This window comes from Nicotiana tabacum, chromosome 4, assembly GCF_000715075.1.
Source record: "Nicotiana tabacum cultivar K326 chromosome 4, ASM71507v2, whole genome shotgun sequence".
NCBI lineage: Eukaryota > Viridiplantae > Streptophyta > Magnoliopsida > Solanales > Solanaceae > Nicotiana > Nicotiana tabacum.
This window is the reverse complement of record NC_134083.1, coordinates 16343180-16364570: the sequence shown is the minus strand read 5'-3', so window position 1 is coordinate 16364570 and position 21391 is coordinate 16343180. Positions and strand designations below refer to the sequence as shown.

Here is a 21391-nt window from a genome sequence, read left to right as displayed (position 1 = left end):
ACCCATCCCCATTTTTAGTAATCCCTACATTTAAGATTATGTTCCTTTTCCAAAGGATTTCAAAAATATTTTCTTTCTCTTAATAATCATCCAAAATTTCTCTTAATTTCTTATACCCACTATTATTCCCCCAAAATTAACCATTCTTTTCCTTTTCCCTTTTTCAAAGCTTTTCAAACCCCATTTTTCTCTTTTTTACTAATCACCCAAAATTTCTCTTTCTTATTGATACAATGCTGACGAAATTCGGAATACTCCTCTAGAATCAAGTTGTGGGTAAGATTTGAATCTTGTTTTCTTTCTTTCTAAAATCTTTATTATTGTATGTGACTTGTATATGATACATCAATACCCAAAATAATACTTGATATAATACTAATACAATTATAGTATGATTATATTAGATTTTTAGTGTAGAGTTGTGATTGAAATTTGAAGAAGATGAAGATCATAATTGTATCACAATTTTTCAGAAATGTATCACGATTGTATTATAATTATATATGTATCATAATTGTTGAAGGAATTGTATTATAAATGTATGATAGTTGTATATTCATTGTATATTGTTACGAGCAGTTGTGAATTCGTGACGAATTTCACAATTTGTATCACAGATATGATAATTGTATATTAGTATTAAATTATTAGTATTGTACCAGATATTATTTTGGGTATTAATGCACTATATACAAGTTAGATACAATTATGATACAAATATGATACAATTATATTTTAGGCATTGATGTATCTGATACAATTCAAATACAATTATGATACAGTTATCATACAATTCTTGAATATTTCTTCATTTTCATCGTTGTCCAATCTACCAGCAAAAGAATGATACAATTGATGATTTTTTAATAATATAAAGCTGTCAGCAATGGTGGGAGGAGAGAAGATACAAATTCTGGGCTAAATTAAGAGATTTTGATGTAAAAAAAAAGAAGGAGAGAGAAGAGGAGAGGGAAAAAAAGAAAGAAAATGATGTAATTGAATCACTTAATTGAATGCACTAATAATGGGGTGGGAGCCTTTTAATGAGCAATCTACATAATTTATAAAAAAAATCTAGATACTTATTAAAAACTATAAAATATAAAAAAAATAGGTAATTAAGTTTCTAATATAGTATAATTAGGTAAAAATCCCATGTATCAATCAATCAATACAATGGCCTATATATTGGCCCACATCTTCTGTACTTACCGGAACTGGAAAAGTTCCCTCAGGACTGAATCAAACCCAATAGTTCCTGGCTGGCCCACTGATAAGAGGACCCACTTCAGCAATAAGTAAAAGTAGCCTCAACTCCAAAACTAGTTGAAACCAATGGCGGAAAATCTGCCTGAAGAATGTTGGGAACTGATATTCAATCGTCTCCGTCACCCATTTGACTTGGAATCATTTTCTTTGGTTTGCAAGAGATTTCTTGCTCTCACCAATCGTCTACGTCACCATTTGTTTCTACTTGACTCCACTCTTCTCATAAACGGTACCATATATAAACTCATTCACCGTTTTTCGCATTTTATCTCCATTGATCTTAGTAATTTCCAAGGTGACCTTGATCTTGTTGTCCTTAACCTTGCCAATTATGTCTCCCCCTATACATCCAATGTCGAACAACTTGATATCTCTAATTAGAAACAGTTACCCGTCAACGGGTTGAAGGAATTGGGCCGTAAATTGAAGGGTTTTTTGAGGGTTTTGAAGTGTACTCGCTCTTTTGCATGACCTTGATTTGTATGCTATATCATAGTCGTTTCCGTTTTTGGAAGAGTTTGTTTGTAGTTATTCAAGTACGGATGTTAATTCCTATCCTGAACATATTAACCCTAGTGATTTGGCCGTAACTGATTCTGGGATTGAGGTTTTATTAGTGAATTTGAGGAATTTGCGTATGATTAATGTTCCTGGGAATCGTTTGACCAAATTAATTAATTTTATGTAATGAGGGATTAAATTGATATTAATATCCCTGGATTTATAACTAGCTAACATAAGCAACGTAGGATAGCGTTGGTAGGGGGTTAAATGCAGTGTACATTTAATATTTCAAGAGGGGTAATGATGGAAGAATATCAAGCAATAAATAACAATAAATGGTATTAACGTAAATAAGGAGAATGATTTACCCAATATCGAATGAGGTGGATGATTCTTCTTTCTGACAGTGATGAGTGACAAACAAATCTTAGAATATTGGAACTATTCTCAGATCTAATGGAAAAGTCTGGAATAATGGATGGTAGAATCTTATTAGAAAGGTAGCGTTTGTATTTTTTCTAGAGAGAGTCTTTCTTAAAAAGTGCTCCTATCAGAAAGAAAAATATTACATACCCTTTCCCCTTATCTTTTTTTCTCTTTATATGGGACATATTCCCAATCAACCCTAAAAGTATTAGTACATAGAATATTCAGTGGAATATTCCCTTAAATATCCTATTACAAAAACTAGCCGTTAGTGCCGTCCTTGATACTTGACCTCGGCCGTTATTGACCGCCCGACTACGAGCCCCGCTGTCCACTAGTCGACCTCGGCCACATCACTTTTTATAATACCACTCCATGCTAAATCCCATTGAGGCGGATTTTGACCTATACAGTTAGTTCGACGACCTTTTTTCTAGTAAATTGGGGTCTGTTGTCGCAACTGATCTCTTTGGGGAGGCCGAAGCGGCACATAATGTTATTCCATATGAAGGCGATCACTTCCTGTTCGCGTATCTGGGCGAATGCTCCTGCTTCTACCCATTTAGAAAAATAGTCAGTTAAAACCAAAAGAAATCGTACGTTACCTCGCCCCGCAGGGAGGGGGCCGACGATGTCCATTCCCCACTTGATGAACGGCCAAGGGGAAGTGACCGAGTGGAAGTGCTCGCCCACTTGATGGATCATTGGGGCGTATTTTTGGCATTGCTCGCATTTTTTCACGAAGTCCGCGACCTCTTTTTTCATAGTGGGCCACTAGTAATCTGCTCGTATGAGATATCTGACCAAAGCTTGATTGCCGGAATGAGCTCCGCAGTGGCCTTCGTGGACTTCTTCTAGGACATGCCGCATTTGATTCGGGCCTAACCATTTCGCTAGGGGGCCGCCATACGTTCTCTTGTATATGTCGTAGTGAATGATGTTGTACCTGGCTGCTTGCATCCGAAGCTTCTTGGCTTCGTTTTTATCATCTTGGAGTATGCCATCCTGCAAGTATGTAATAATACGGTTGCGCCAGTCCCAAGTTAGATTTATGGTCCTTACCTCAATTTGATCTATTGATGAGTGGAAGAGGGTGACCACGTTTCTTTGTCCGGTCATACTTTTAGTGGCTGCTGCTAATTTGGCGAGGCCGTCTGCTTCGATGTTTTGTGATTAAGGAATCTGGTCGAGCTGGCACTTGTCGAACTCGGACAGTAGTTTGCAGATCTCGGCCTGGTATTTTTGTAACCTTTGCTCTTTGATATGGAAAGTCCCTGCGATTTGGTTGACAATGAGTTGAGAGTCGCAGCGTAGTATGACCCGTCTTGCTCCATACTTGAGTGCTAGCCTTAATCCTGCAATCACAGCCTCATATTAGGCCTCGTTGTTAGTCATGTCCGGGCACCTTATGGACTGGCGAATTACTTCGCCTGTTGGGACTTCGAGTACAAGTCCCAGTCCGGACCCTGACGCATTAGAAGCGTCGTCGGTGTACGAAATCCATAGATCTTGTGTTTGGGCATTATTTTTGCTCTGAAGCCGGCGACGAAGTCGGCGAGGACTTGTGATTTTATCGCCATTCGCAGTTGATATGTTATATCATGCTCACTTAATTCTATGGCCCATTTGGCTAACCGGCCCGATAGCTCGGGCTTATGCAAGATACTTCTCTAGGGGAAAGTTGTGACTACCGAGATGGGGTGGCACTGGAAGTAGGGTCTAAGCTTTTGTAAAGCTACGACCAAGGCCAGGGCCAATTTTTCGAGGTGGGGTACCTCGTTTCGGCATCGACTAAGGTTTTGCTAATGTAATAGATGGGAGATTGCGTACCTTTATCTTCTCGGACCAGGACCGCACTCATCGCCACTTTAGATACGGCAAGGTAGACGAGGAGACGCTCCCCAGGCTCCGCTTTGGAAAGCAATGGTGGTGATGGCAGGTAAGCCTTTAACTCCTTCAGGGCTTGGGCGCACTCAGAGGTCCACTGGAGGCCGTTGTCATTTTTGAGTACGCCGAAAAACTTGTGGCATCTGTCGGTTGATCGTGAAATGAATCTTGATAGGGTGGCGATACAGCCAGCCAGCCTCTGAACCTGTTTTTTGGTGGTTAAGTACTCTGGTATTCCTTCTATGGCTTTGATTTTGTCGGGGTTGACCTCGATACCTCGCTGTGATACTAGAAAACCCAAGAATTTTCCTTAGGTCACGCCGAATACACATTTTTCAGGATTTAGTTTCATCCAGTCTCGCTTGAGTATATCGAAGGCTTCTTTCAAGTGGCCGATGTGATCTTCTTTCCTTTTGGACTTGACCAGCATATCGTCTATATAGACTTCCATAGTCTTGCCGAGTTGATCTTTGAACATTTTGGTCACCAACCTTTGGTATGTCGCCCCTGCGTTTTTCAGTCCGAAAGGCATAACTTTGTAGCAGTACGTCCCTTGATGGGTGATGAAAGTGGTCTTCTCCTGATCTTCCTCTTCCATGAGGATCTGATTGCAGCCTGAGTAGGCGTCTAAGAAGCTTAGAAATTCATGCCCGTACGTTGCGCCAATGAGCTGGTCGATATGGGGTAACGGGAATGAATCTTTGGGGCATGCTTTATTCAAATCTGTAAAGTCTACGCACATTCGCTACTTCCCGTTTTTCTTTTTCACCATGACCACATTTCCATTGGGGGTATTTTGACTCCCTGATAGAGCCATTTTCCAGTAGTTTTTCGACCTCTTCGTGGACTTCATCATTTATTGTGGAATTGAACTTCCGCCTAACCTGCCTCACCGGGGGGTGGAATGGGTCGACGTTCAACTTATGTGTGGCGATCTCTTTCTGGATACCTGGCATATCTGCATGGGAAACATCAAATAAGTCTGCGTTAGCAGTTAAGAATTGACGGAATTTACCTGGTTCTTGAAGCTTGCAATCGATGTAGGCTTTCTTGCTGTGGTCGTTATCATCAAGTTGAACGTGGTCGAGATGGCACCTAGTCTCTAAGACTAGGTAAGCCTATTAATGCGGCATAATAATAAATATCTTAAATAAATAAACTACAATTCAAACAATTTTAACTCCCAAAACCCGGTATAAATAAGTCACAAACTTCTAAGAATTTATTCTTTATGTCTCTATACATCAGAGTCTAAAGCAAATAAGGAAGACAACATAGTAAGATAGAAGGGGATTCCGGAGTCTGCGGACGCTGGCAGATATACCTCGAAGTCTCCTCGTATAGCTAATTTACTGATGCGTGGTCTGATAAGATGTACCTGGATCTGCACAAAAAGATATGCAGAAGCGTAGTATGAGTACACCACAGCGGTACCCAGTAAGTGCCAAGCCTAACCTCGGTAGAGTAGTGACGAGGTCAGGTCAGACCCTGCTGGAAAATAAATAATGGCATGGTAAAATATTTAAACAATATTATAAGATAAAATGACAATGAAAATGAATCAAGTAGTATGTCACATTTAATTACATCAAATAATGACAAATAAATACCTCGTTGAAACAAAACAGAATTCTTTTCAACTTTAAGAAAATCACAACAATAATCAAAGGCAACTACGGCCATAAATCAATATCAACAAGGGCACTCCTGAGGTACCGCCTCGTAGTCCCAAATCATAAATAAATTCACAATATCTCATTTCCTTATATCACCGCGGGAGCCTTCACAATTTATTTAAAGAAAATATTTTTTTCGAAATAGCATCCCGCGTTTTAGCCACCCTTATCACACCGCATGACTTCTAGTAGTTCCCCTACTAGCCACGCGTATCAAGCCACCCTTATCTCACCGCATGCATTTCAACACCCAGACCTTATACCACCGCATGCGTATCAATATCACAATATATCACAATTTGCACCTCAAGTGCTCAAATAATTTAACTTGCCAAAATAATTCAACAACAATATTTTTTCACAATAAAGAGCTCACGGCTCATGCCAAAATAAATCATCAATAATAGTTTGCCACAATAAAGAGCTCACAGCTCATGTCAAAAATAATTCATCAATAATATTTTTTCACAATAAAGAGCTCACGGCTCATGTCAAAATAATTCAACAATAATATTTTTCCACAATAAAGATCACGGCTCATGTCAAAATAATTCAACAATAATATTCTTCCACAATAAAGAGTTCACGGCTCCTTCACAATGAGTATAAAAATATTCAGGAGTAAATAATTTTGGTAAATAATATTTTAAAATCTTTACTACGTTGCTTCAATATCAAGTTTAAAAATGTCAAATATTTCATATTAATAATGTTTAATTTAAAGAAAATCAACCTTCAAATAATGCACAGAATAAAAGAAACCAAGTTTCTACTAAACAGGTAAAATAATTAGTAAGAAAAGACCAAACAAATTTGAAGTATATATCTCAGATCAATGATGAAGAATATAACAAGATAAAATAATTTAATAAATGCGCAACAGTGATCTACACAATTTAAAAACATAATCTTTCGCAATTTAGCCCGTGTACACACTCGTCACTTCGTGCACACGACTTTCAACACATTTCAATAATCACATTAATACCAATCCTAGGGGAAATTTCCCCCATATAAGGTTAGACAAGTCACTTACCTCGACTTGCTCCAATTTAACCAAGTATTATGCTTTTTTCTCGATTTTTCGACTCCGATCGACTCGTATCTAGTCTTAATTAATTCGATACAGTCAACAAAAATTATAGTAATTAATTTCATAAGAAAATATTACACTTTCATTAAAATCCGAAATTAGCTCAAAATTTGTCCGTGGGGCCCACATTTTTGAATCCGGCGAAACTTATAAAATCCGACAACCCATTCAATTACGAGTCCACCCATACCAATTTTACCCAAATCCGATAACAACTCGACCTCCAAATCTTAAATTTTTGTTTTTGGAAGATTTTACAAAAATCTTGATTTTTCTTCCATAAATTCACGGATTCATGATGTAAATGAGTATGGAATCATGAAATATAATCAATATAGGATAAGGAACACTTACCCCAATGTTTTCCCGTGAAAATCGCCCAAAAATCGCCCAAGAACCGTGCTCCAAAAATCCAAAACGAAATGAATGAAATGACCATTTTTGGTCCTTAAGTTTCTACCAATCCGTCACTAAAAGTCCATTTTCCGTCACTAAAAGTTCATTTTTCGTCACTAAAAGTCCATTTTTTGCCACTAAAAGTCCACCAGAAACTGCTCTACCAGCCTTCCTTCAATACATCATAACTTTATGTACAAATGTCCAAATGATACATGGTTTAATTTTCTGAAAACTAGAATCCAATGACTACAACTTTTATGTTTTGCAACTTTTCTGATTCCTTATGAATTGCGAGATATAAGCTCCCAAAATTGGCTCCATGCATCAGAATTTCTGGCGAAACTGCTCTACTAGCCTTCATTCAATCCGTCATAACTTTTTATACAAATGTCCCAATAATGAATGGTTTAACTTTCTGGAAACTAGAATCCAACGACTACAACTTTATGTTTTGCAACTTTTCTGATTCTTTATGAATTATGAGATATAAGCTCCCAAAGCCGGCTCCATGCATCAGAATTTCTGGCGAAACTGCTCTACTAGCCTTCATTCAATCCGTCATAACTTTCTGTACAAATGTCCAAATAATGAATGGTTTAACTTTCTGGAAACTATAATCAAATGAATACAACTTTCATGTTTCAAAAATGTTCTGATTCCTTATGAATAGTGAGATATAAACTTCCAAAGTTGGCTCCACGCACGAAATTTCTGCAACAGAAATTTCCAGCACTCTTTGTCCGAAATCCATTCCGTTTACCTTCCGAAATCTACCCGAGACCCTCGGGACCTTAACCAATTATTCCAACATGTCCAAAAATACCATACGAACTTAGTCGAGGCTTCAAACTACATCAAACAACATCAAAACGATAAATCGCACCTCAAATCAAAATCAATAAACTTTGAACTTCCAAATTCTATATCTTGTGTCGAAACACATCAAATCAATTCGGAATGACTTCAATTTTTGCACACAAGTCATAAATGATATAACTGAGCTATGAAAATTTTCAGAATCGGATTTCGACCCCGATATCAAAAAGTCAACCCCTCGGTCAATCTTCCCAAAAATTCAACTTTCGGCATTTCAAGCCTAATTCCACTACGAACTTCCAAATAAAATTTCGATCACGCTCCTAAGTCCAAAATCACCATACGGAGCTGTTGGAATCATCAAAATTCTATTCCGGACTCATTTGCACATAATTCGACATCCGGTCTTTATTTGAACTTAAACTTTAAATTTTTCATCAAAATTCCATATCTCGGGCTAGGGACCTCGGAATTTGATTCCGGGCATACGCCTAAGTCCCAAATCACGATACAGACCTACCAAAACTGTCAAAATACTGATCCGAGTCTATTTGCTAAAAATATTGACCAAAGTCAACTCAGTTGAGTTTTAAAGCTCTAATTCACATTTTAATTCATTTTTCACCTGAAAAGTTTTCGAAAAATTTTACGGACTGCGCACACAAGTCGAGGAATAATAAATAGTGCTTTTCGAGGTCTTAGAACACATAATTAATTATTAAATTTAATGATGACATTTTGGGTCATCACATTCTCCACCTCTAAAACAAACGTTCGTCCTCGAACGGAGTTAGAAAAAGTACCTAAGCTGGTGAATAAGTGTGGATAACAGCTGCGCATATCATGCTCGGTCTCCCAAGTCACCTCCTCGACCGGATGACCCCTCCACTGAACCTTCACGGAAGCAATGTTCTGACCTCAGCTTTCGAACCTGCCTATCCAAAATAGCCACTGGTTCCTCAATATAAGATAGATCCTTGTCCAACTGAACCGAATTGAAGTCTAACACATGAGACGGATCGCCGTGATATTTCCGAAGCATGGAAACATGGAATACCGGATGACCGGCAAAGAGACTAGGTGGTAGTGCAAGTTTGTAAGCCACCTCTCCAACTCTCTCAAGAATCTCAAAAAGTCTAATATACCTAGGGCTCAAATTGCCCTTCTTCCCGAACCTCATCACACCCTTCATAGGCGAAACCTAGAGCAATACCCGCTCACCAACCATGAATGCAACATCACGAACCTTCCGATTCGCATAACTCTTCTGTCTAGATTGGGCTGTACGAAGTCAATCCCGAATCAACTTAACCTTTTCCAAGGCATCCTGAAGCAAGTTTGTACCCAATAGCCTAGCCTCGCCCGGTTTGAACCAACCCACTGGGGACTGGCACTACCTACCATACAAGACCTCATACGGAGCCATCTGAATGCTTGACTGACAACTGTTGTTGTAAGCAAGCTACGCAAGTGGTAAGAACTGATCCCAAGCACCCCCAAAATCTATCACACACGCACGAAGCATATCCTCCAGTATCTGAATAGTGCGTTCGGACTGCCCGTCTGTCTGAGGGTGAAATATTGTACTCAACTCCACCCGAGTACCCGACTCACGTTGTACTGCCCTCTAGAACCGTGATGTAAACTGCGTACCCCGGTCAGAGATGATAGATACCGGTATGCCATGAAATCTGACAATCTCGCGAATATAGATTCGAGCCAACTGCTCGGAAGAGTAGGTAGTCATTATAGGATTGCAATGAGCTGACTTGGTCAATCTATCCACAATCACCCAAGCTGCATTGAACTTCCTCTGAGTCCATGAGAGCCAAACAACGAAATCCATAGTGATCCTCTCCCATTTCCATTCTGGAATCACTAACTTCTGAAGCAATCCACTCGGTCATCGATGCTCATATTTCACTTGTTGACAATTTAGACACCGAGCTACATACTCCACTATGTCTTTCTTCATCTTCCTCCACCAATAATATTGCCTCAAGTCCTGACCCGGATGTATGGAGTACCGCGAATTATCAGCCTCCTGGAGAATCAATTCACGAAAACCATCTACATTAGGCACACATAGCCTGCCTTGCATCCGTAATACACCGTCATCTCCAATTGCAACTTCTTTGGCATCACCGTACTGAACTGTATCCTTAAGGACCAGCAAATAGGGGTCATCAAACTGACGCTCCCTGATACGATCATAAAGAGAAGACTGAGAAACCACACAAGCCAAAACTCGACTCTGCTCGGAAACATCCAATCTGACAAACTGGTTGGCCAAGGCTTGAATATCCAAGGCCAAAGGCCTCTTTGCTACCAGTAAATATGCTAAGCTGCCCAAACTCTTCGCCTTATGACTCAAGGCATCGGCCACTACATTGGCCTTCCCAGGATGATAGAGAATGGTGATGTCATAATCCTTAAGCAACTCCAACCACCTCTGCTGCCGCAAATTAAGATCATTATGTTTAAATAGATGCTATAGACTACGATGATCGGTGTAGACCTCACAATGGACACCGTACTAATAATGCCGCCAAATCTTTAAGGCATGAACAATAGCTGCTAACTCAAGGTCATGGACCGGATAATTCTTCTCATGTACCTTTAACTGTCGGGACACATAGGCAATCACCCTATTATCTTACATCAACATTGTGCCGAGACCAATACGCGACACATCACAATACACAGTATAAGACCCTGAACATATAAGTAATACCAACATTGGGGCTGTAGTCAAAGTTGTCTTGAGCTTTTGGAAGCTCTCCTCACATTTCTCGGTCCATCTGAATGGAGCACCCTTCTGGGTCAATCTGGTCTAAATAGTTGTTCATAATCAATTACAAAATCGTCAATTAACTTCATGTTAACAAAAATCTTATTGCAAACCTTCACAATACTGATAACTAGATGCGAGGCATGAAGACCTCATAATTAGTTATCCGAATTAACGAGTCACATTTAAGGCCACCTGGGCGGGAACCTATCTCATAGGTTAAAACTCAATAATTACAACACAAAATTGGCAAGTATGCATAGAGAATTTCATATAAAATTTTCAAATAAGCCTAACAGGCATGACTCCCTATTAGTAATATAGTACAAATTTAATTTCATAAGGGAGAACTTAAACACAAGAATTTTTCTCACAAGGATCTCGTCCTTATATAACTTCCACTGCAGCCCGTAGCCCTGTTTAAACATATCAATTTATATAAAAATGTGAGGATCTCGTCCTCAGTTCTGAATCACAAGTAATATGCACATCGTGCCAATTGAAAATTTCCATTTTCTCCTTTTAAATAATTCGGTTACACCAAATCACAATACATAATGAACCCCACACCGGTAGGGCATATAATTCATAATTTACAATTAATTATTCTGAATTTACATCAAAATTTACCGAAATGAGTAACAGAAAGCCACATCTAGCCTCGCAGCTTTTATTAGTGACCAACACAAAATGATAGGCGTAGTTATCTCCATAAAATCTCCCAATAGGGGTAAACACATAAGTAGATTATAGAATTATGAAGCTCACTCATAAGTGGAGCATAATAGGAAGACTCGTTTCGATATTGAGAATCGAATCAACTTAAGGAAATTATTCCTTTATATTAAATCGAGGTCGTACCTGTAACGACACCATCTGATGTAGCGACCTCTGCCATACCGTAAAACAAATATATCAACGGCTGGGTCTCCACTTCTAGGACGCCTTTTACCCGCTTATCCTCCACCCCTAACTGGTCGTGTGGGTGGTGTAGTAACTGCAATGGGGCACGTAGCCTGAGTGCTTTGATGAAATAAGTCTCTCCCAAGTTTTTGACAATTTTTCTCATGATGTGCCTAGTATCACCGTATTCATAACAACCCTTTTGCGGGTTAGGCTGCTCATATTGAGTCTGTGCCAGATAGCTGGAATAACCATTGTAGGAACTCATGTCGGTGGTGCATTAAAAGAACTTACTGGAGCACCCCGAGTAATTCGATGTGCGGACTGGGCTGGCAGACTGCCCGAGCCCCCTCCATAGTGATTTATACTTGCAGAGTAGAATCCACCGAATCCCCCAGAACCTTGAGACGGCTTGGTCTCCTTAGTTTCCTTTTCCTCACCTCGAACACATTCTAATATTTTGGTAATTTGTATAACTAGCAGAAATGAAGTATCAGCTTGTAGCTCCCGAGTCGTACAAAATTTTACGATTATAATTAAGTCCTTTAATGAGTCTATGGACTCGCCCTCTGGCTGTAGGAAGCAAAGTAGGAGTATGATGAGCTAACTTATTGAACTTGATGGCATATTCTGACATCGTCAATGGTGACATGATGCAACCGTTCAAGCCCTATGCGCCACGCATTACGGAGAGTCCAGAAAACAAACTCTTTCAAAAGCGTTTCTGAGAACTGAGCCAAGTGGGCGGTATTGCATTGGCTGGTCTGCTCTCTTCATAGGCTTGCCACGAACACCGGTGGAGAATTATCTCTCCCAAGGCGAATTTCTTCTTTTGTTATACTGACTCTACACTGTTGAGCTGACCAATTTCTAAACATACTCTTCGACTCTTCTTTGGGGTAACCCTTACCCCTATTTATACACAACGATCATAAAAGTAGAGCTCCATACAGACAAATCTTGTCATGAACCACATAGTCCAGACTCTCGTCAACAAGTGTACTTACTCCGAAGCACCCCAAAATCCGCAACAGTGACGTCCACGCTGAGTAGACCTTCTACAAATTTAGAGTTGTTTCTATAACTCCTTTGATATTGAAGTATAGGATTATTAAGGAGGCGTACATACCGCAAGTCCTAACCTTATCCTCCACAAAATCTCAGGTCTTAAGCATGTGTAAATTTTAGGGAACCTTTCAGTACCACATATATACATTTCAGGCCAAAACTGATATAATACATGACCCCGTAATCTACCCATTGATAGTGGACTCCCCCCACTCAGCGCAAAGTCATAGGTCACAATGTCCGATGATCCATAATAATAACCTTCACAACTTGTATAAATCAACCAGATGCCAACGTCCGTTGCAACCCCGCATGATTCACTAGGTGATCTTTCAATACGTCCGCATCTTCAGTTGGAACCACACGTTGAGGCAATGTTTGAGCATCTCTGGCTCCCTCATAGTCCATATATGGCATTAGGAACCGTCGACACACAACTGATACCAAGTGCGCAATGTCATACACGAGTGGATACAAAGGAATATAAGATATATGTTTCAAGCTAAATCAATGCCGCACGATAAGGAGTCAAAGAAGTGAATATTTCCTAACAGTTCCATAGCCTCTCGAAGATAAGTACAGATGTCTCCGTACCGATCCGCAAGACTCTACTAAACCTGCTTGTGACTCATAACACCTATGAATCTAGTGCTCTGATACCAACTTGTCACGATCCCAAATTCCCTCCGTAGGATGTCGTGATGGCACCTAGTCTCTAAGACTAGGTAAGCCTATCAATGCAGAATAATAATAAATATCTTAAATAAATAAACTACAATTCAAACAATTTTAACTCCCAAAACCCGGTATAAATAAGTCACAAGCTTCTAAGAATTTATTCTTTATGTCTCTATACATCAGAGTCTAAAGCAAATAAGGAAGACAACATAGTAAGATAGAAGGGGACTCCGGAGTCTGCGGACGCTGGTAGATATACTTCGAAGTCCCCTCGTATAGCTAGTTTACTGATGCGTGGTCTGATAAGATGTACCTGGATCTGCACAAAAAGATGTGCAGAAGCGTAGTATGAGTACACCACAGCGGTACCCAGTAAGTGCCAAACCTAACCTCGGTAGAGTAGTGACGAGGTCAGGTCAGGCCCTGCTAGAAAATAAATAATGGCATGGTAAAATATTTTAATAATATTATAAGATAAAATGACAATGAAAATGAATCAAGTAGTATGTCACATTTAATTACATCAAATAATGGCAAATAAATACCTCGTTGAAACAAAACCGAATTCTTTTCAACTTTAAGAAAATCATAACAATAATCAAAGGCAACTACGATCATAAATCAATATCAACAAGGGCACTCCCGAGGTACCGCCTCATAGTTCCAAATCATAAATAAATTCACAATATCTCATTTTCTTATATCACCGCGGGAGCCTTCACAATTTATTTTAAAAAAAATATTTTTTTCCGAAATAGCATCCCGCATTTTAGCCACCCTTATCACACCGCATTACTTCTAGTAGTCACCCCTACTAGCCACGCGTATCAAGCCACCCTTATCTCACCGCATGCATTTCAACACCCAGACCTTATACCACCGCATGCGTATCAATATCACAATATATCATAATTTGCACCTCAAGTACTCAAATAATTTAACTTGCCAAAATAATTCAACAATAATATTTTTCCACAATAAAGAGCTCACGGCTCATGCCAAAATAAATCATCAATAATAGTTTGCCACAATAAAGAGCTCACGGCTCATGTCAAAATAATTCAATAATAATAATTTTTAACAATAAAGATCACGGCTCATGTCAAAATAATTCAACAATAATATTCTTCCACAATAAAGAGCTCACGGCTCCGTCACAATGAGTATAAAAATATTCAGGAGTAAATAATTTAGAAAAATAATATTTCAAAATCTTTACTACGTTGCTTCAATATCAAGTTTAAAAATATCAAATATTTCATATTAATAATATTTAATTTAAAGAAAATCAACCTTCAAATAATGCACAGAATAAAAGAAACCAAGTTTCAACTAAACATGTAAAATAATTAGTAAGAAAAGATCAAACAAATTTGAAGTATATATCTCAGATCAATGATGAAGAATATAACAAGATAAAATAATTTAATAAATGCGCAACAGTGATCTACACAATTTAAAAATATAATCTTTCGCAATTTAGCCCGTGTACACACTCGTCACCTCGTGCACACGACTTTCAATACATTTCAATAATCACATCAATACCAATCTTAGGAGAAATTTCCCCCACACAAGGTTAGACATGTCACTTACCTCGACTTGCTCCAATTTAACCAAGTATTATACTTTTTTCTCGATTTTTCGACTCCGATCGACTCGTATTTAGTCATTATTATTTCGATACAGTCAACAAAAATTATAGTAATCAATTTCATAAGAAAATATTACATTTTCATTAAAATTCGAAATTAGCTCAAAATTTGCCCGTGGGGCCCACATCTCGGAATCCGGCGAAACTTATAAAATCTGACAAACCATTCAATTACGAGTCCACCCATACCAATTTTACCAAAATCCGATAACAACTCGACTTCCAAATCTTAATTGTTTTTTTTTTGGAAGATTTTGCAAAAATCTTGATTTTTCTTCCATAAATTCACGGATTCATGATGTAAATGAGTATGGAATCATGAAATATAATCAATATAGGATAAGAAACACTTACCCCAATGTTTTTCGGTGAAAATCGTCCAAAAATCGCCCAAGAACCGTGCTCTAAAAATCCAAAACGAAATGAATGAAATGACCATTTTTGGTCCTTAAGTTTCTGCCAATCCGTCACTAAAAGTCCATTTTCCGTCACTAAAAGTCCATTTTTCGTCACTAAAAGTCCACCAGAAACTGCTCTACCAGCCTTCCTTCAATACGTCATAACTTTATGTACAAATGTCCAAATGATGCATGGTTTAATTTTCTGAAACTAGAATCCAACGACTACAACTTTTATGTTTTGCAACTTTTCTGATTCCTTATGAATTGCGAGATATAAGCTCCCAAAGTCGGCTCCATGCATCAGAATTTCTGGCGAAACTACTCTACTAGCTTTCATTCAATCCGTCATAACTTTTTGTACAAATGTCCGAATAATGAATGTTTAACTTTCTGAAAACTAGAATCCAACGACTACAACTTTCATGTTTTGCAACTTTTCTGATTCCTTATGAATTGCGAGATATAAGCTCCCAAAGCCGGCTCCATGCATCAGAATTTTTGGCGAAACTGCTCTACTAGCCTTCATTCAATCCGTCATAACTTTCTGTACAAATGTTCAAATAATAAATGGTTTAACTTTCTGGAAACTATAATCAAATGACTACAACTTTCATGTTTTGAAAATGTTCTGATTCCTTATGAATAGTGAGATATAAACTTCCAAAGTTGGCTCCACGCACGAAATTTCTGCAACAGAAATTTCCAGCACTCTTTGTCCGAAATCCATTCCGTTTACCTTCCGAAATCTACCCGAGACCCTCGGGACCTTAACCAATTATTCCAACATGTCCAAAAATACCATACGAACTTAGTCGAGGCTTCAAACTACATCAAACAACATCAAAACGACAAATCGCACCTCAAACCAAAATCAATGAACTTTGAACTTTCAAATTTTATATCTTGTGTCGAAACACATCAAATCAATTCGGAATGACTTCAATTTTTGCACACAAGTCATAAATAAAATAACTGAGCTATAAAAATTTTCAGAATCGGATTTCGACACCGATATCAAAAAGTCAACCCCTCGGTCAAACTTTCCAAAAATTCAACTTTCTTATTTCAAGCCTAATTCCACTACGGACTTCCAAATAAAATTACGATCACACTCCTAAGTCCAAAATCACCATACGAAACTGTTGGAATCATCAAAATTCTATTCTGGGGTCATTTGCACATAATTCGACATCCGGTCACTATTTGAACTTAAACTTTAAATTTTTCATCAAAATTCTATATCTTGGGCTAGAGACCTCAGAATTTGATTCCGGGCATACGCCTAAGTCCCAAATCACGATACAGACCTACCAAAACTATCAAAACACTGATCCGAGTTTGTTTGCTAAAAATATTGACCAAAGTCAACTCAGTTGAGTTTTAAAACTCTAATTCACATTTTAATTCATTTTTCACCTGAAAAATTTTCGAAAAATTTTACGGACTGCGCACGCAAGTCGAGGAATGATAAATAGTGCTTTTTGAGGTCTTAGAACACATAATAAATTATTAAATTTAAAGATAACATTTTTGGTCATCACATTCGGGATCTCTGATGACGTCCTCTCTTTCATCACAGCTCGACCTCGACCTTGTTAATTGCTATGCCTATTTTGTTTTGCCCTTCATTTATTGGGTGGTCGTACAATCCAAGGCGATGCGGTAGCATTCTCTAGATGTGCGTTGTTCTTCTCGTATGCTGAATATTCCCTATGGGGTTGGAAATTTGATAACTTGGTACAAGCTGGAGGGGATGACTCTCATGGCATGTATCCACGGTCGGCATATTATGGCGTTGTATGTCGTATCCTGGTCCATGATGTGGAATGTGATTTCAAGAGTGACACCGACGGCTAGGACGGGGAGTGTGATTTCTCCAGACGTTCGTTCAACTGCATTGTTAAATCCTGTTAGCGTGATACAACACGACACTATCTTATCCTTGAGTTTCATTTGTGCAAGTACTCGAGGATGGATAATGTACGCGCCGCTCCCAACGTCCACCATAATGCGTCTTACTTCTGTATCTAATATTCGTAAAATGATAAAAGGGCATCATAGTGAGGGAAAACCAAACTGTGGGTATCTGACTTATCAAAGATGATACTTTCTTCGAGTTCGTCATACCGTTCGTGAGTGATCGACCGTTTGAGCTTGTGGGTTGTGGTGAACTTTACGTTGTTGATCGAAGTGTCGCCGCCGCCTCTGATGATCATTTGAATGGTGAGAGTCAGTGAGGGTGGTTTCAGCGGTCCCTGGTGTAGTTCATGTCCTCGGGAAAAGTTGGTCTTTCCTCGGTCGCTTAGCAATTCTTTGAGGTGACCTTGGTGAAGCATGTTTACGACCTCCTGCCTTGGGGCGATGCAATCCTCAGTTTTGTGACCTCGCTCTTAGTGGAACTCGCAAATGGCGTTTGACTTTCTGGTGCTTGGGTCTGACCTCATCTTTTATGGCCACTTTACTTTTGGTCCTAGCTTCTCCAATGCGTAGACTATTTCTAAGGGTGACACACAAAAATTGTGAGCGGATAATAAAGGGGGCATATCTCTCTCGTTCCAGTGAGGCCCTCTTCGTGGCGGGAGGGGGCATGATGGCGCTTCTGATGTATGGTTGATGCCTTTCTCGGTTGGGTCGTAGAGCTGCAAGATCCCTCCTTGCATCATTTATTCGTTCTTTCCTGGATTCGGCCTGCACAGAGGTCAACTGATGAGTTGGCCCATTCAGGTCATCTTCGTCTGCACGGACCCCGACACAGTAGGCATTGTGTATTTTATCCCAAGTTGTTAGAGGATATTTCATAAGCTGACTTAATAATTTTCTGGTTGCCCTTGAGCCATTCCTGTTCAGCCCGTTTTGGAAAGCTGCTACAGCCATTCCTTTTGATACATTCGGTAAGGTCATCCTTACTCGGTTGAATTGAGCGATGAAGTCCCTCAATCCCTCTCCTGACGATTGTTTGATGGAAAATATATCGTGCACTCTTGCCTCCGCCTTTTTGGCCCCATCATGGGCCGTTACGAACTTGTTGGCCATCTCTTCGAACGTTTCGATGGAACGTGCTGGTAGTTGTGAATACCAAGTTAATGCTCCTCCAGTGAGGGTCTTGCCGAACTTTTTCAACAAGATGGAGGATACTTGTTCTTTGGCGAGATCATTGCCTTTTACCGCAGTGACATAGTGAGTCACATGATTTTTGGGGTGGCTTCATCACTGTATGGGGACTCAACGAACCGACCAGAATCTCTTTTTGGCAAGAGTTTTGGGGCATCCGGTAATTTGTTGACTCTTTCTTGGTGCTCTCTCATTTGGTCCTGATGCATTTTGTTCTCATTTTCTATTTCTTCCATCTTCCTCAGAATGGCTGTGAGGGTGTTGTCACTTGCATTATTAACATTGTGAGTGATACCTATTACTGGAGGGAGAGGGTCGTGCTGCTCGGCCGCTGTCAGTGTAATGTTAGTCCTTGCGTTTTCTCTAGCTGCCTCCTAGGCGGGTTTGTTGAGGGTGCTGGTTAGCGTGTTTGTTAGCCAAGCCTCGAGTAGTTTTTTTTACTACTGGTGGCGCCTCTTCCGTCGTTGACGTGGAAGCTCCTTTACCGCGGGATTTTGTGATACTGCCGTAAGGGAGGGGCGACCCAACTCGCCTGGGGGAGGCGTTGGGCGTTATATCCTCGCCTTTTGTTTTAGAAACCTCATTAATGGTGTTCAAGTGATTGGTGGTGAGATCGGCCACTGCCTTCGTCTTTTCTTCTCCATTATCTGCCATGTCAGATCCGTGTGTACAAGGAAAAAGAAACTTTGCTCTCTTTCTTTTTTCTTTTGTAAACTATGCTAGTTATAGATCTAGGAGAAACTAAAAATTTAACTAGGAATTCCCCACAGACGGCGCCAAATTATTTGACTAAAAAGTATAAATCTTCGATTAAACTAATTAATTTTATGTAATGAGGGATTAAGCCTAGTTGATATTAATATCCCTGGATTTATAACTAGCTAACACAAGCAACGCAGGATAGCGTTGGTGAGGGGTTAAATGCAGTGTACATTTAATATTTCAAGAGGGGTAATGATGGAAGAATATCAAGCAATAAATAACAAAAATATCATTAACGTAAATAAGGAGAATGATTCACCTAATATCGAATGAGGTGGATGATTCTTCTTTCTGACAGCGATGAGTGACAAACAAATCCTAGAATATTGGAACTATTTTCAGATCTAATGGAAAAGTCTGGAATAATGGATGGTAGAATCTTATTAGAAATGTAGTTTTTGTATTTTTTCTAGAGAGAGTGTAAAAGTGCTCTTATTAGAAAGAAAAATATTACCTGCCCTTTCCCCTTATCTCTTTTTCACTTTATATAGGACATATCCCAGTCAAACCTAAAAGTATCAGTACATAGAATATTCAATGGAGTATTCCCTTAAATATCCTATTACAAAAACTAGCCGTTAGTGCCGTCCTTGATACTTGACTTCGGCCGTTATTGACCGCCCGGCTACGAGCCCCGCTGTCCACCAGTCGACCTCGGCTACATCACTTTCCATAATACTACTCCATGCTAAATCCCATTGAGGCATATTTTGACCTATACTGATAGGTCCCTTGTTGCTCTGTCTAAGAATTGTTTGAATTTACAAGGCATTGAGGTTGAGGATTGCCCTCTGATAACTTCAAAAGGTGTCCTTTCTATACTACGTAGTTGTACTGCTTTGAGTTGGATTTCAGTGTCCGAGATTCACTTTCCTCGATCAAACTCTGGTTTTGAATGTTTAGCTACTTGTCGCCGAGCTTTGCAGACGTTGAATGTTACCAGTTCGATGATTTCAGATGAATTCCACTTGTTGATGGCCATGTCTTCTCTCCCTCTATCCAGGATTTCAATTTGTTGGTGCATAAATTTCACATTATCTGGTATCTCTTTGCTTCTGTGTGCATACCAATCACTAAAGTACTTAACTCTAGTTCAAGTAAATTTCTTGAGCGATGAGTCTATGAATGATTTATCCAAATATCTACAGAGTCTAGTTACCATTGATGTCAGTGGTTGTAAGAGATTGACCATTTCGACGTTCTTCACACTTGCAAGAAATTGTCCTTTACTATAAGCAATTAACATGGGAAATACTGGTTTGGGGACGAAGGATCCTTTTCATAATGGTGTGAAGAACCCAAGATAATTCGTATATGGATGATGACGCTCTCACAAAAGTTGCTTTAACGTGCCCCAATATGGAGATTCTTGATGTGTCCTCATGTCTAAGTCTTACAGAGGCAGGTATTGCTTCAATTCTTGAGGTATGCAATCAGATAAGGAACTTGCAGTTTGAGAAATGTCCATTGATTAAACATATCGGAGAAGGTTCAGAATTACCTAATGTTGAGGTAGTAAGTGCAGTTGGTTCAGTAATAAACGACGAAGGCCTGGCCGTGATTGGGAGCAGATGTTCTCGCCTATTGAAATTAAACTTGGATTTTTGTGAAAGAGTGACAACAGATGGCATTCAGGCTATGGTGAAAACTTGTAGATCATTAAGAGGGATACAATTGAAGAAGTGTCTGCAAGTTAGTATCAATTCTCTAAATAGCTTGTTATTATCTAGGGGTGTCAAATGGACGAGTTGAGCTGAATTCAGACAGGTCAAAATAGGCTAAATTAATAAATGAACGGAAAAAAGGCCAAAAATACCCCTAAGGTATTAAAAATGGCTCAATTTTGCCCTCCTTTCATCTATTGGGCCATAAATGCCCTTAACGTTAGTTTTTGGGCTCAAACTTACCCTTACAATTTGGCGACCTTTTTTTCCAGTAAATTGAAGTCCGTTG

At 39.2% G+C, this 21391-nt stretch overlaps 1 pseudogene; it reads left to right on the top strand.

The window, feature by feature from the left end:
* Positions 1-879: 879 nt before the first annotated feature.
* LOC107771412 (uncharacterized) lies at positions 880-21190 on the top strand (annotated as a pseudogene).
* The last annotated feature ends 201 nt before the right edge of the window (positions 21191-21391 follow it).